This window comes from Diceros bicornis, chromosome 5, assembly GCF_020826845.1.
Source record: "Diceros bicornis minor isolate mBicDic1 chromosome 5, mDicBic1.mat.cur, whole genome shotgun sequence".
Classification (NCBI taxonomy): domain Eukaryota; kingdom Metazoa; phylum Chordata; class Mammalia; order Perissodactyla; family Rhinocerotidae; genus Diceros; species Diceros bicornis.
This window is the reverse complement of record NC_080744.1, coordinates 75087036-75100598: the sequence shown is the minus strand read 5'-3', so window position 1 is coordinate 75100598 and position 13563 is coordinate 75087036. Positions and strand designations below refer to the sequence as shown.

Genomic DNA, 13563 nt, shown 5'->3' with positions numbered 1-13563 from the left:
AACTTGAAGAGAAGCTTAAGGAGAAAGAGTTAGCTAGGCAGAAGAGAGAGAAGATTGTTCTAGATCAAAGAGGCACAAACCAGCACAGGATATTTGTTGAACCCACTAGAAATGAAGTGTGGTTGGAATGCAGGTGTGTGTGGAGGAGTGGGAAAGGAGGAGGCTGTGAGCATGCAGTCCATGGAGGGTCCTGTTTGTCACACCAAGACAGGACGACCTGATCTAAAGCTAATAGCGAACCTCTGGCCTTTTACGTGTATATTTCATATTATGAAATTAACACTAGGTCATTATGAAAATTTGGAAAATGTGACTAGTAGAGACAGGGGAAAGGACCAATTGTCTTACCACTGGAAATACCCAGTGTTACCACACTTTAATGTATTTTTTCCACAGCCATGTAGGTATATGTATACTAAAAAAGTATAAAATATATATTAAATATACATATAAAAATGATAAACCTTGATACTTAATTTTTTTTTAAACCATCACAAACTTAAGGAAAAGTTGAAAGTACAGTACAAAGAATTTTTTTCCCTGAACCCTTTGCGAGTAAGTTGCCCACCGGGTACATCCACCTCCCCACATCCCACCCAAATTCCCATCAACAAGAACATTCTCCTACACGACCTCAATTGAACACAATTCATGAAATTAACATTAGTACATAATCCTCAAACTTCAATTTTTTTGTCCAATTTCCCCAAATATATTTTTAAGAAAAAGGATCAGGTTGAGAATCACATGTGGCATTTGCCTGTCATGTCTATTAAGTCTCCTTCAGTCTGGAACAGTTCTTCAGTCTTTCCGGGATTCTGGTGACTGATACTTCTGAAGATCTCAGGGCAGTTCTGGAATAGAATGTCCCTCAATCTGGGTTTGTCTGAGGTTTATTCATGATTAGAATCTGAGTATGGATGTTTGGCAGGAATGACACAGAAGGGATGTGTGTTCTTCCCATTCCGTCCTATCAGGTGGATGCCTAATTTTGATTTGTACCACTACTGATGATATTCATACTAATCGTTTGATTAAGTTGCCAGCTGGCATTCGCCACTGAAAAGTGACTCCTTTCGTCCTTTGTAATTGATAAGTATTTTCTGTGGAAATACTCTTGTTGGAAGACAACTCTCTTGCATTTCTGCACCTCAGAGGCACTGAGGAGCTTTTGTTCTGGCCTGTCCGTTCAAGGATGTTTTTATGGCAGTCTTGTTAGACAGACGTAATGTCTCCTTCTGGAGCACAAGGCAGATTTGTTTGCTATCCAGAGTAATAAAGATAATGTTTCACTCAGGGGCAAATGTTGGGCAGATTGCTTGGAGGCCATTATAAATGTTTTTGGTTTTCTAAGCTCAGGGATCCTCAGCTGTGTGTGCAGCATCCACCTGGGCCACCTCATGTTGCCCCTATGGGACTTGGGGGACAGGGGAACCAAGAGAAACAAGAAGCTCATGCTTCCTGCTGTGCAGTGAGTAATCAAGTCCTTTGTCTTCTTCCAGCCTCCATGAAACTATCAGCAACTCGCTTGTTAGACTGCAAATGTAAAACCTCAGAGCTCTTGAGAACTTTGAAACTATATAAATATCCCATCCTCATCAAACTTTAAATTTATTTATTAATTTATATCTGTATGGACCCATGGCTTCCTGTTTCTTATGAAAGGTTATAATCCACTTCTATTGTTCTTTCTTTTGATGCACAGATCAAATCCCCTAATTTGGCCAATGGAAGCCCTTTGAAGTCCATTTCTGTGTGTTTTTGACATATTCTCATCCTTCTTTGAGCTCTTACTAGGTTTCTGTCACAAAAAAATATTTTTTAGCTCATCTTGTACTTTTACTGCCCCCACTCTTGATTCAGCCCTTTCTCCAAGGAGCTCTGGTTCCATTCAGTGGAGCATGGTATTTAGAAGCTATGACGTGGACTGCAAGATTTGGCCAGGTGCAAAGTTAGAGGGCACAGGCTCCAAAAAACTGTCCTCACTTCTGATACCAACTACAAGTTCAGGAGGTATCCAAAATCACCCTCAGTTTTGATAATTCACTAGGACTCACCAAACTCACTGAAAGCTATTATACTCAAGATTACAGCTTATTACAGGGAAAGGATACAGGTTAGAATCAGCCGAGGGAAGAAGCAGAGTCTAGGAGAAGTATCAGATGCAGAGCTTCCATTGTCCTCTCCTTGTGGAGTCAGGATGTGTTACTATCCTGGCATCTAGGTATGATGAAACACATGAGTATTGCCAACAAGGGCAGCCCACCCGAGCTTTGGTGTCCAGGGTTTTACTAGGGCTTCATCACGTAGGCATGATTGATTGATTGATTGCCCATGTGGTTAATCTCAGTCTCTAGATATACTGATAGCATGTGACCCAAAGCCCTCACCCTAAGTCAAATTGTTGATCTTCCTGGTATGGCCAGCCCCTACCCTAAGATTATATGGATGTAGCCAGCTTCTGCCCTACCTCACATTGTTAGACTATCCAGTGTGACCTAAGGCCCCCAGGCAAAAAAAGACAATCCTACCAGGCATAATATTCCAAGGATCCAGAGATTACCTCCCTGAAGCTGAGGGGCCAAGGCCAGATATTTTCTTTGGGCAAGGTCAAATTCCTCACTACACATGGGCACTAGGTGTGATCATTGGTACTGGGGTGCTAATGCTTCTAGCTCTTTCATGGGACAGAGCTAGGCAACAAATGTATGTACAAACTTACTTCTTAATTAATTTCTCTGTCTGTCTACTGTCTGTCCATCTGTATGTCTGTCTATCTACCTATCCATCTAATCTATCATCTATCTATATTGAAAACTGTGAGTTCACACCAATACCTCCAATGCCAATCCAACACCAGAGTTCATTAAGGGTTTCTCCCTTTCCCATATTTGTGACTCTCTTCCTCAATAGTAAGAGACTTATCTTCCGTTATCCTTCATATATTTACTTATATCATCAATGCCCCTGTATTAAGCAATCTCACGTCCCTGCCACCATACTCTCCCTTCCAGGCAATAATTGCCTTCCTAATCCTGCTTGCTCTCTGACATCTCATGCTGGTCCACTCTTCTAGGTGGAAGCTCTCCTCACCGTGCTTATACCCCAAAACCCCATGATGGACCACCACTCTCTGTGGATGCCATTCTCATCCCACTCGTGCTCTGAGATACAATAGGAAGAGAAGGGGAAAGGAAGGAGGAGAGGAAGAGCTGTACACTGATTTGTTAGCATAGCTTTTTCTGACTTTAAAAAATAATACTTGCTTATTGAACAGCATTTAGAATATACAGAAAAGTATAGAGAAGATATTCAAACTCGTCCACAATTCTACTGTTCAGAGATTTCCATTAACATTTTTGTTTTCCATTTTGTCCCTTTCCTAAGGACATTTAAAAATAGTTGATAACATAATCTGTATAATTTTAAAAACAAAACCCACAGAAAAATTCAAACTTGTCCAAGATAGTAGTTGATATAATGAGGGCAAATGCTGAAACAGAACAACACTAATAATTTTAATTCCTTATGAAACATGGTGAGAAATCACATTTGAGCTGTAGAGAATGGATAAGACTGGAGAAGCATATTTTCTGTACTGAATAAGTGTTACGAACCAGCTTTGTTTTGCCCGCTGCATGATTATGCCAATCACCGAGACAACGAGTTTTCAAAGAGGAAGGGTTTAATCACAAAACAGTCAAGCGAGGAGACGGGAGAACCAAACTCAAATCCGTCTCCCGGAAAAATGGGGCTTAGGGATATTTATGGGAAAGGGAGGAGGGTAGTCTGAAGTGGGAGTAGATGATTGGACGTAAGGAGAAGTGAGGTAATGGACGATCTGCACAAGTGTAGTGGAGCTTCATGGCTCTTCATAGGATGCATGTTCACAAAATGGTGGTGTTACCATGATCTGAGGATGGAGTTTTCAGCTCCTTGATGTCCAAATGTTACCTATTAGATGTCCACACAAGCCCAGTTGATGAGTCAGTGGTCTTAACCAGACTGAACTGGACAAGGAGTCAACTCTCTGTTCCTGGAAAACTTAAGCACCTGTTACCAGGGTGACCCAGACATCAGAGATGTTATCTATAGGGTGGGTTTTAGTGATGCCTTAGCTAACTACTTTTGCAAACAGACAGCTAACTGAGTGTAGTTAAAGCAAGTTGGCTCCCGGTTTCATCAGGGTAAGATATGAAAGCAACAAATGGAGGGAACTAATTCATTGCCAAGGTATACCTTAAGGTTGCTGTAAAGGAAAAACTTTCCTCTACTCTCAATTTTGTGCTTCACGGCTGGTACTTCTGATACCAAAGGTGTGGAGGTTTTCCCCACTGAGCAATTCTGAGACACCAGTTGGGTGTCCTACAATTTAACTCGATTTCGACACTGTCTGTCTGGAGATAGCGTCAGATCCCAGAGATAAGGGGCTCAGTCCCACAGGACTGCCCCTAGCTTCAGACACCCATCACAAGTTCAGATTGCCACCTGTGCTTCTGACCAATAAGTTATAAGTTGGAGGTTCCCCCTCCTAGAGTTTGATTAATTTGCTAGAGCGGCTCACAGGACTTAGGAAACCAGTTTACTCAATAGATGACCAGTTTGTTACAAAGGATATTAAAGGATATGAATGAACAGCCAGATGAAGAGATCCACAGGGCGAGGTCCGGAAGCGTCTTGAGCACAGGAACTTCTGTCCCTGTGGAGTCTGGAGTGTGCCACTCGCCTGGCACATTGATGCATTCTTGTTTACTGACCTGGAAACTCTCCAAACTCCATCATTTTGGATTTTTGTGGAGGCTTCATTACATAGGCATGGTTGATTAAATCATTGGCCTTGGTGATTGGTTTAACCTCTATCCTATCCCGTGGCAACCAGCCCCCATCCTGGAGTTATCTAGGGGCTTTCCAAAAATCACTTCATTAACACAAACTCAGGTGTGGTTGAAAGGGGTTTGTTACGAATAACAAAAGGCACCCATTTCACCTTTAACGCCCTGGAACTACTTTAGGAACCCAGGACAAAAATCAAATATTATAACAAAAGATGCCCCTATGGCCCTTACACAGGAAATTGCAAAGGTTTTAGGAGCTATATGCCAAGAACCATGGATGAAAAGCAAATATATAGTTATTATAAATCAGAATACCACAGTGGCAGAATCCACTGATAAGATATTTGACAAATTGCTTAAGTTTAAGAGCCAAACTATTTTTGGTTCTTAATTGTGATTGACCTTTGTTTGGTTTGAGAATGTTTTACAGTAACATGTGGTTGGGGTATTTTGTAAACTCCAGCTTTGTAAACCTTGCCCATTTGTCTTCTGATATGACAGAAAAGTCAGACACCTGCCTGATTTTGCTTGCTGGTATTTTTTTAGGTGAACTGTTTAGGTGCTTTCTCTTGTTTTGATAACTGCATTTCTAACGTCTCCTCTGTATTGGGCATAGAGAAGGGGATTGCAAGGGAGAAGCCAGGAATAAAGGTAATTTGTACACCAGGACCCACAAAATGAAGGTGCCCCAGTGGCCCGGCCCAGTAGCAAATCTAAAACTAAGTTACCCTGCACTTATGAGAAATGCCTCATTGTCAAGGAAACCCAACACACACCAGTCACAATCCTCCAACTCAGCTCTAGCTAACTCACCTTTCCCTAGAAAATAGGATCCGCTGGCCTTGTAAGGAAATCCCAACCTCCTGGCCAATCCTGCCCTGTTTCCACATTGCCTCTTCTACGCTCTATAAAACTCGTTTTTGCCCCAAAATCCCTCAGGAAGAGTGCTCCACTGCTTGTGAGGCACTGCACTTCCCCAGTCCATGGACTATTTTCCATTGAATAAACGATATCAAACTCTTTACGAAATTGTATTATTTTTGTCATTTCACACCAGGAATTTGACACTTGCAGACTCTTTTGCTGAGTGGTTCTGGGTTAGTTTCCCAGCATGAGAAATGGTGAGGTGTGGAAGGTGGAGGAAGAGAGCATATTATTCTCGGTTGGTCATGACAGCCAGCTGTGTGAGGTGACTTCCCTGTGAGGTCCAGCTCCTCAGCTTAGCCAGGCCTGACAACAAAGTTGTTGGTGACTGTTTTGCCCATTTCTGGGTGGCAGATTCTCTGACCTTCAACTCTCCAACTGCCCACAAGCCCAAATTCCTATATTAAACCTGCTTATTCTCTTAATTTTTTGTAGTGGCTCTGTTTTCTCAACCAAAACCAGATTGACGCATTGGATGATATAAGTTCTCTATGTAGAAATTGTTGAAATAAATTTCTAGGCCCAAGATGGAGCCATCCTTGCCCAGGGTGCTACATCAGCAAACAGAAACTTAGATAACTTCTGAGTCCCTGTAAATGCTCCTCTTGATCAGAAACACAGTACAGTCATGCACCACATAACAATGTTTCTGTCAATGACAGACAGCATATATGATGGTGGTCCCATAAGATTATTACCATATAGCCTAGGTGTGCAGTAGGCTATACCATCTAGATTTGTGTAAGTACACTCTGTGATGTTCGCCCCACAACGAAATTGCCCAATGACTCATTTCTCAGAATGTATCCCCGTCATTAAGTGACACATGTCTGTATATCCAGTCAGCCAATCTCTAAACATCAAGCCACTCTGGGCTCTATACTTATTGCCTTGAGCCTTCTCACTCCAAACAAGGTTGAATATGTGGCCCCAGCCAATCAGATATTTTCTGTTTTTCTCTCCCTTGTTCCTTATTCTTTATCCTGTAGAACCTTCCTGTCTTCCACCCCATTTGACAGTTCTGCAGATTCTTGAGAACAGAGACTGCCTGCTTCATAAAATGTTTAATAAAATTTGTTTGTATCACCTAAATAGTCTTCTTTAATAATTTTAAACACAGTTTATGAATTTTAAAGCCATATAACCTGGTAAGTTTTGGCAGAATATGGGGGTATCTTTTCATCCGCTTTGCCTGGAATTCAGCAAGCCTTGCTGAGCTGTATGCTGCTCATTTGTCTTTAATTATTTCTATAATTTTCGTTTTTCTGCCACTTGTTATAGTTTCTGCTTCATGAAAAACTAGCAGTTCTTAGCTCTGAGCTCTCTTTTCTGTCCTCTGTAACTAGCAACAGGGCCTTCAGTGGTTTCCTGTCTACACAATGCCCTGGTTCATCACACAGAGAGCCCTTCTTTTCATCTTCTATTGATAGGTCCAGTTTTCTGAAACGTCAATTCTGCTTTTTACTCACTCTAATAAGGCTTTTCATTCTGCATTTGGCCCTTTGTTTCATTTTCAACACTTTCTATTCTCACACATTTTTCATCTCAACCTCTTCTCTCCTCATGGATTATTGCTCTTGTTTCATAAACACCATGTAGTTTTGCAAACAGTTTAGGGCAGCAAATGATTGTCTAGATGAGTTTGTGGTTTCTAAAATTAATTTTCGGGGGCCTGCTGTTCCGGTAAGGCCTCAGATGAGTTATTACTCCCCTTTCCACAGTGTTTTGTTACGGGCCACGCGTTGATGTTTTTGTCTTCCCTCACCCTCAGTAATGAAAGACTTGCCAACTCAGAAGCATGGGGCATTTGCTCCCTCCCCGGTTCTCCAGCTGGACCACAGCCTGGCGTATGGAGCTCCTGGCTCAGTTTCCAGGGGTGGCAGGCTTTTTTGGGGGCAGATTTTTATAGGCAGAAGGACCATGAGGCAAGAAGGTATTAGCAGAAAAGAAAGGATTGTTTCAGGCAAGGACACCTTCTTTTGGAGGCAAGGTAATAGAGGTTTTATCATACAGATGACCTCACTGGCACCGGTTAGGAAATTCCAAACTGGCCGATTAAGATTACATTCCCAGGGAAGGTCGAAAATGCAATTAGGTCAGTTATTAAATCTAGGTTTGCTGTCATGGGCTTTAGCACAAGCGATGCCATTTTGGGCCTGTGGTTTTCTCTTTAACACTGCCTCTGCATGAAGAGAGTAAATTCCCTACAAAATCTTATCTCTGTCTGCAACTCATGTTGTTTGTTTATGAATGGTTCGGAGACCCTAGATGCTTTCTCAACTGGTTCTATTGTCTGAATTAAGCCAAAGACATCAGCAACATGGTGCACCATGAGGTTGGTTACATGATGTGATCAATCCTGGTGAGAGACACAAGAACTGGTTCAAACAATAGAACTTTTGAATAAAAGAATATAAAGAAATATTTTATTCCCATCCTGGAAATGGCTTAGAAGCTGAGAAGGTTTTAAGGCCTTTCCACTTCGGGAAGTTTGAATTTGCTGGGAGTGCTGACCTCAAGCTAAACACATGTGTGACTCTATCCACAAGCTTATTCTGACACTGAACCTCTTAATCTCAAGTCCATGTGCCCGATGTGCAGTAAGCCAAACACTGAGACATTGGTGCTTGGAAATGGAGAAAGATTTATTCAAATTGGCCAAAACGAGAAGGTGGGAGCCTGGGTTTTCTCAAATCTGCCTTGACAAGAGCAGAAAACAGGGAGTTTTATAGAACTCAGAGGCTTGGCAGGAGGAGTTTCGGGGCAGTCCAGACAAGCCCTTGAGCAACCTGCAACAGCAGCTGGGGGCTGGCCATCCAGTGATCACAACCTCCCCAAAGGCATTCTCTTTCTTCTGCAAAACAAGCTCACAAATCCTCAAGACCCAAGTCACCCCTCAAGTTAAACAAGAAAACAGCAAATTGACAAGATTCATCTATGTCTGTGTTGGGAACAAGGTCAAAAGGCAATCATGTTCTTATTGAATATCTACAGTAACCCTCAGGTACCCAGCTTCAATTCCGTGCCTCAGTTTGCCCGTGTCATGTTCTGCGGAAATTGGCTAGGTGAATGGATCTGGTTTCTTCCCTCACTGTCTATACCTCTGTGCAGATCTGTTAAAGCTGTATTTCTATTTGGAGACCTCTCGTTTCTTTATATTCCAGCCCTAGTGACTCTAGCTTCAGGAAGCACCCTCCCCTCCGCAGCGGGTCCTCACACATCAGCAGATTCTGGGTGTGGCTCTTCCAGGTCTCTTCTCCTCTTTTCCTCTTGTTCACCATCTCTCTATTCTAGGGCCAGAAACACTCAGTGGGGGCAGAAACCAGTGAATTGGGCTTAAAGAAATGGTAATTATATGAGGTGATGGAAATGTTAACTAACCCTACTGTGGTAATCATTTCACAATGTATTTGTATCAAATCATCATGTTGTACATCTTAAACTTACAGAAGGTTATATGTCAATTATATCTCAATAAAGCTGGGGGAAAAAAGAGAATTCTTTTGTCCAATAGAGTTTGACCACTAAATGTAAATTAAAATCATTTATTGTGACATTTTACGTAAATTACATGATCGGCAAAATAACAATACTGAATACATGAGCAGGATTTTCTTGATTGTGAATCACAGGGTGGGTCATCAGGACTCAACGTTCCTCCTAGAGAATTATAGCTTTCAATAATCAGATTTAGTGTTCTTGCTAAGAGGAATCTAAATTTACCTGACGAATTCCTTGCTTGGATTACTAAAAAAGCCTTGCGTTCCCACACCGGGAGTCGAACCCGGGCCGCCTGGGTGAAAACCAGGAATCCTAACCGCTAGACCATGTGGGAGACGACAACAGCGTGTTGAAGTGTAAGTCATTTGAAGCGTTTCGGTCTGCTTCCGCCTTCCATGCTCGGCTCCGCCTCCGGGCCCCGCCAGCCTTCTGCGTCTGCGCGGCTTCTCGGCGCTCAGCGATTGCAGTCGGAGCCGTGCGCTTACTTCCCGTACGGATCAGGGGATCTGCGCCTGGGACCTGTGCACGCCCTGACCGCCCCCACCCCTGGCCGGGGAGGCCGTCCCCGACCGCCACCCTCCATCCTGAAGGCCGCTCCCGGGCCTCAGTGTCCAAAAATCTCTGTTGAAAGGCTCCGCGGTGATGGCTCAAAGAGCAAGTCCTGAGCCGGGCTCCCCAGGTCCCAGTTCCCGGTCTGACGCTGAGGGTAAGCTTTATTACAGCAGATTTTCCAATCATGATGTTTTAGGTCATAGGACACTTACACTGGGATTTTTCGTTTAGAAGGCTGAATGGATGAAACCCCGAATAGCCCATGGGAAATGTTTTGGGGCAAAAGGCCTTCGGAGACTGTTTTTAAGAACTTGTTTCAGGAAGAGCTTACATTATTAAAACAAAACACCCAAAACCCTAAAGGAAAAATCCACACCTTGCGGTAGGTTAACAACTCATACCTCGGAAAAAAAAAGTTAAAAAGCAAACCAGTGACTGAGAGGCAAACAAGCACACCCCGCAGAAGAGATGGGTATTAATTATAATAAGACGAACCCTGCACTACAACAGGGAGACCTCATTGTGAACACGCCATTAGCTGGAGAGGAACCCCAGGGCTAAAAAGCGTTTGAAAAAATCTCAACCTCACTGACTCCCAGCTAGCCAAAAAGCAAAAGTGAGAATTTTTTGGCCAAAAAGCAAAGCTGTGAAAATGTCAAGTGTTGGCAAGTGTGTGGGAAAAAGGAGGCTGTTAGAAACTTCTAAAACTGTATCAGGGAGGCAGATTGTCAGGATTTCCTAAACGTGCTTAAGACCAAGCAGTTCTGTTTGTTTGTTTGTTTTTAATCTTTGTTAAAACCAGTATGGTTCTAGAATCGCCTCTCGCGCGCTGAACGGGAAGAAAAACACGGATATGAAAGTAATAGACACGCCATGGGGCAGGATAACATTACCACAGTGGAGGGCCAGGATCAGCCTAAGCAAAAATCAAAGGGTGTGGAGGGATTAAGAGATTCTTAATCTAAGAATTTCGAATGTCTGTGTGATCAAAAAATAAAAACTTAAGAATTTAAAACATTTGTGGGATGAAAGGCACCATAAATAATGTCAACAGACAAGCCACAGCCTGGAAGAAAATGTTTGAAATATGTTTGGTAGGAAAAGGTGACTATCCTTACTACACAGCTCAACCTGAGCATCTGGAAAAAAACTCACAGGAAAAGGGGCCAAAGATATGAGTAGGGGATTGATGGGTGAGGAGTTCTGATTAGTCAATAAATTCAAGGGGTGGGGGAGCTCAGCCTCACTTGTAATCACACAACACAGTTTAAAACAATGCTAAAATATCCAGTGTTAGGGAGGAAGTGAGGACGCAAACTCAGATGATGGAAATGGGCAAATGGGCACAGCCCCCCTCTGGGGGCTGGGGAGGGGCAACTTGGCAATTATCCATCCAAATGTGGAAGAGGTACCTTTAATCCAGCATTTTCAATTCCATGTTGCCCGTGGCCAGGCACCCTGTGACAGTGGCATCTTAGGCACTGTCCAAGAGGCAGTGCTCTGCAGTAGAAAGCAGTGGGTATGTGGGAGTCTTGAGGCCTCTTCATGTTCTTCTGCAGCTTCGACACCAGGAGAACAAGGGTCACAGCACAGACACCAAGGCCATTCGTTACCATTCTGACAAATGAGTAAGGATGGCTGGCTTTCCCTGCCATGCTGGGCAGAGTGTCTTTCCCGGTCGCTTCCATCTCAGTGGAGCCATGAAAGTGCAAACAATGAGGCCCAGGCTTCTGATAAATTGGTGATCCTTTCCACTCTGCTCATCCAGCTCCTAAATGCAGAGCCTTCTGAGGCCTTGGAGAAAGGGCCAGAGCCACAAGATACAAAGAGAGTGTGTGAATCCCTGTGTGGAAGCCGCCTGCCAACCACCAACACATACGTTTCGTTGTTACATTTGAAAATGAAGTTTCATTGCATTGAGTCACTGTAATTTGAGGCTTGTTAGTACTACTGTAAGTAATGCATTAGGCTGCTAAAATTATAAGGGCAAGCATCATGGAAAAGAATTTCCTCGTGGATGATTAAGTGCCTCAGACACTGGTGTTTTTTTGTTTTTGTTTTTTGGTAAAAACCAACGTACAGTAGGAAAGCTTGAATACTTTGCTTTACCTTATGGAGCAGTGCACCAGGATCCTTGTCTTCTGTTTGGTAGTATTAAGAAATTAAAAAAAAATTAGGAGTTAATGACTCCCAATTCTATTTTTTATTGCATATTTGATATATTTTAATAATTTAGAATTTAGACTTAAGGAACTTTTAGATCTGAAAGATAACCTTGGGGATTTTCAAGGCCAGCACCTCAAAAATATCCAGGAGATTAAAATGATTTACCCCAAATCTCTCAACTAATAGATTTAGTGAAATTTTTTTAGGAGATCATCTTGTATTGACCCCATGATAAGGATAATATTGAAATATGCTGAAATGAATAAGAAACTAGAAAGCAATTTCTCCATAAAGGAATAGAAAATTCCAATGACAACATACATGCTAAATAAAAAGTTATTAAGTTCTAATGTCTTTCTATGAGTTGTAATTTGGGTGACATAATATTGCTAGTAATAAATTGTTTATTAACTGGGGTAGCCTGAAGGTTAAACTAGAATACTACAAATAGCAAGTGTGTGTATTCGTGCGTATAAATTTCTCCTGCCTTTTGAAGTCAAATATTCCTGGCATGAATCCTAAATTTAAGAGCTGACTAGCTATTAATTTCTGGAAAACCTATTGAATCTTTGAATATGAGTTTCCTCCGTAGTAATATATAGCTCAGTGAGTCATTGTGAGGGCAAGTTCTTAGCATCCTGCCTGAAATGAAGGTGCTACTTTCTCAGCGTTAATTGTCAGTGGTCACTGTCACCCCCAGAGGCTCTGGCAGAGGGCTTCCATCTGGCCACCTTCACTCAGCTCCCCAACAATGGACGGAACGGACTCACGCTTCCTCCATTGGTGAATTTTGTAGATGATCGCTTCTCCAACTTGATTTTGGGTCTGATTGAGGAAGTTACTGCATTTCACCATTACTCAGGCGGGCTGCTCAGACCTCTGTGAAGAAAGCTAGTGACTTGCTGGGGTGCACACAACCAATATTTGGCCATGCTGCCTGGAAAGATTTCTTGTGTTCTCTCTGCATTTGGAAGTATGCTCTTTCTCTTCTTTCAGTCTTTTGCTGGAATCTGGCAATGCTTCTTCTCTTCATTATTTATTTGACAATTGTTTAAGGCCTTGCAGTTTTCATCATCTTGTCATATGTACATATTGAAAAATTTTAAATAGAATGCAAGCACCCTGGGGTAAGACCATGTCTGAACTGTTTTTCTGCCCTGTCCATGCCAAGTACACACTAGATTGTGCAACAAGTTTTTGATTGATTTATTTCCCTTTCAATGATAGTAAGATTATGGAAATAATTTTTTGGCAAGTCAAAATTTCTCAACTAGTGTTTCAAAAAAATGTGTCCATGGGGGCTGGCCTGGTGGCGTAGCAGTTAATTTCGTGTGCTCCGTTTTGGCGGCCTGGGGTTCACGGGTTCGGACCCCGGGTGCGGACCGAGGCACTGCTTGTCAAGCCATGCTGTTGTGGCATCCCATATAAAGTAGGGGAAGATGGCTGTGGATGTTAGCCCAGGGCCAATCTTCCTCAGCAAAAAGAGGAGGATTAGCAACAGATGTTAGCTCAGGGCTGATCTTCCTCACACACACACAAAAAATGTGTCCAGTTGGGAAGGGAGATGGTGACCACCCTTAATCTT

The 13563-nt window shown here is 42.6% G+C and overlaps 1 non-coding gene across 1 annotated transcript; it reads right to left on the bottom strand.

The window, feature by feature from the left end:
• Positions 1–9522: 9522 nt before the first annotated feature.
• Positions 9523–9594, bottom strand: TRNAE-UUC (transfer RNA glutamic acid (anticodon UUC)). The gene has a single exon. It is a non-coding gene; the product is annotated as a tRNA-Glu (tRNA).
• Positions 9595–13563: the final 3969 nt, after the last annotated feature.